The following is a 2,955-nucleotide window of genomic DNA, read 5'->3' on the forward strand; positions in this document are numbered from 1 at the left end:
CATGATATTGTTCTTAGTGCTAGGAAGCAAATATATGATGCTTTCATTTTACACGGATACATGTATTTTATAAATAAATGTGTTTTATTAGGCTTTTTTATCTGGACCTAAATGGTTTAAATTCTTTTTTGCACAACCATTTTCCAAACCCCCTTTTTTATTATTCTTTAAGACTGTTAGATGTAACGTGACTGAGCCTCATGATAAAGGTAGTTCAGACCTTGAAACTCTTTTACCCTATTGACCCTAAGTGCTGTAGGGTCAATAGGTCAATATATATATTGCCCTTTGTTACATCATGCAAAAATTCATTAATTAATTTCTATAACCTCCTTTTTAGGGCCATAGTGGGTCCAGAGTCCATTCTGAATTCCTGGGCATAAGGCAAGAATATGCCCTGGAGGGCACCACACACACTCACACCTTTTTACAAAGTCAATTTTACAGAGCCAAACCTACTATATTATTATTATTTGGGTCATGGGAGGAAGCCAGATCACTTGGAAGAAATACAAACATGGGGAAAACACACCACACAGTGACCTAAGGGAGGGGAATTGAAACTACAACCCCAGGACCCTGGAGCTGTGTGGCAGTGACACTACTTGTTGCCTTACTTTGCTGCCTATCAAACAATGAATTACAAAATGATTTGAATTACCCCGAACTGAATAAGCAGTTACAGATAATGAATGAATGAATGAATTTCTGTTTCAAATATATGATCCTAATTGACCAAATATTCAACAATGTTCTTACTTTTCTCTTACTATAGACCTTGAGACTGGACAATCGAGACAGGTCTACTGTGTGTGTGTGTGTGTGTGTGTGAGTGAGAGAGAGAGAGAGAGCTCTCATGTTGATGTTCTTGCGCCCCCATGTGGCCAGATCTGTGAATGAAAATGCTACACTGTGATGTCTTCTCTATGGCAGAAAGCCAGTTAACAGGTAACAAAGGGCAGTTATTTTTGAAATATTTCTCCATTTAACATCAGTGTGAAATGATTTAGACAGGGATACATACAGTTTGATAAAAAAATTTAATTTGTGCTTATAATGCAAAAGACATTAATAAAGAAATAGATGTGGATTAAAGAGCAGGTGGATCAGCTAGGTGATAATATAATCGTTGGCCTTAACCAACTGACTACATGCCAAGTTAAGCTCCCTAATTGCAATATACAGGGATCTCTACCTAATACTCAGACAAAGTTTTGAAGCATTAAATTTCCTCAATGAAGAGAAATATGATAAAATACAAATATGGCATCTCTTCATTTAAAGTGAAACAGGCCTACAGAAGTGAACTGCCGTGTAAAGCTCCTAAGGCAGCATGTCTTAGTGTTTATCATGCTGTTGGTCTTTCAGCCTCTAAAACAGGGTGGCGCTGTCTCCGGAGCTGTTGGGGACTGTGGGGGAGTGAGGCGAGAGTGGTCCACCGGTCCAGGTTGCACTGTGGCTGATGAGTATTTGATATGGGCCTCTCTGAAACACAGTGGGAGAATCTCAGTGAGTGCAGTGTCCTAGTGCTTTTAGAAAGGTATAGCTGTAACACTTTTAATACAGTCGTGATCTACATTGACTAACTCATTCTGGAATGGTGACTATAAAGGATTGAGGGTTACATGGGAATTCCAATGATTCAGAATATCAATCACAATCTCAATGTTTTAGTGTGAAATGCATCATTCTAATAAAATTATCAAGAAAAAAAAAAAATATATATATATATATATAAGAACCAGATGTCTGAAGAATTTAATGCAGGTGAAAGCTCCTTCACTGAAGGTTAATGGTTAATGAAATCACAAGAAACGATATTTCACTATATTTCTCGATACCAAATATTTAGGGGGAAAATGTAATCCAAAATGCAATAAAAATGAAAGAAAACAAAATATTGCACTGACCGCTCCTCTAGGTTGCCCTCTGCATTGTCTTGCTCAGTCTGGTTGGACTGTTCCTGGTCCTGGAATGAGTCGTTCTCTTCTATGGAGGCATGTCTCTGCAGTGGCCACAGCAACCCACCGCTCTCTCCCTCACTCACCTGTGTGGGGTCTACTACTATGGAGGGCAGACGACCCCTTGGACCAGTTGGACTCTGCAGCACCTCAGTGTCCTCCTCTGCATCTGGAAAGATCTGAGAAACAAGGGTCACTATATATTGCCTATTTGATTTTGATTTATATAGATACATAATGCCAAAAATATGTTTTTGTTCATTTTGGGAGAAGTGTTCATTTACTTAATCCCAAGAACTGTAAGCTTCTTATCCATTCATTTATTTGAGATAAACAGAATATCTCAAAACATTATTTTAATAAGTACCATGAATACACTATGCTGTGCAGTTCTTAAAAAACTGAAGTTTGGACACATACAGGGCCTTAGGATAAAGACAAGAGACCTGATAGGGCAGATGCTGTCCCTTGCTTTGAAGCTGTTCTCTGCTGGAGTCCTGAGGACCAGATATCACAGATGCCATCATACTACTACTATTACTATCACACACACACACACACACACGCATACACAAAAGGAAAATTATTAAAGACACCCAAAAGAAATGCATTTTTTACAATGGGAATTACTTAATTACTTAATACTTAAGGTTCTTATACTTCCACTTCAACTTTGAAACTGGGTAATACTTAAATATTATTTATAATGTAACCCTTTAGTTGTAATTTCATGAAACATAATGAAAAATTAACTGTTATATAAAGTCAACAACAGAAAATAATTAACAAGAAGAAATCTTATATTATTATCAATTATGTCAACTGTGTCTATCTGCACAGCTGGATTTTTAGCACTGTCAATGCCGGTGCTCATTTGATGACATTATTCATAACTCTACTAATATATTATATTCTGGGACTGTAAAGCAATTTGTTTCATCATCTCGTGAGCAACATGTAATAGAAAAATGTAGAAATAACTCAGAATCACTTT

At 37.1% G+C, this 2,955-nt stretch overlaps 1 long non-coding RNA gene across 1 annotated transcript; it reads right to left on the minus strand.

Annotated features, from left to right (window-relative positions):
- Nucleotides 1–1,305: 1,305 nt before the first annotated feature.
- LOC136674388 (uncharacterized) lies at nt 1,306–2,454 on the minus strand. The gene is made up of 3 exons (XR_010796050.1): nt 2,408–2,454; nt 1,911–2,140; nt 1,306–1,485 (listed from the first exon to the last, which is right to left on the minus strand). It is a non-coding gene; the product is annotated as an uncharacterized lncRNA (long non-coding RNA).
- Between the last annotated feature and the right edge of the window lie 501 nt (nt 2,455–2,955).

Source organism: Hoplias malabaricus, chromosome 18, assembly GCF_029633855.1.
Source record: "Hoplias malabaricus isolate fHopMal1 chromosome 18, fHopMal1.hap1, whole genome shotgun sequence".
NCBI lineage: Eukaryota > Metazoa > Chordata > Actinopteri > Characiformes > Erythrinidae > Hoplias > Hoplias malabaricus.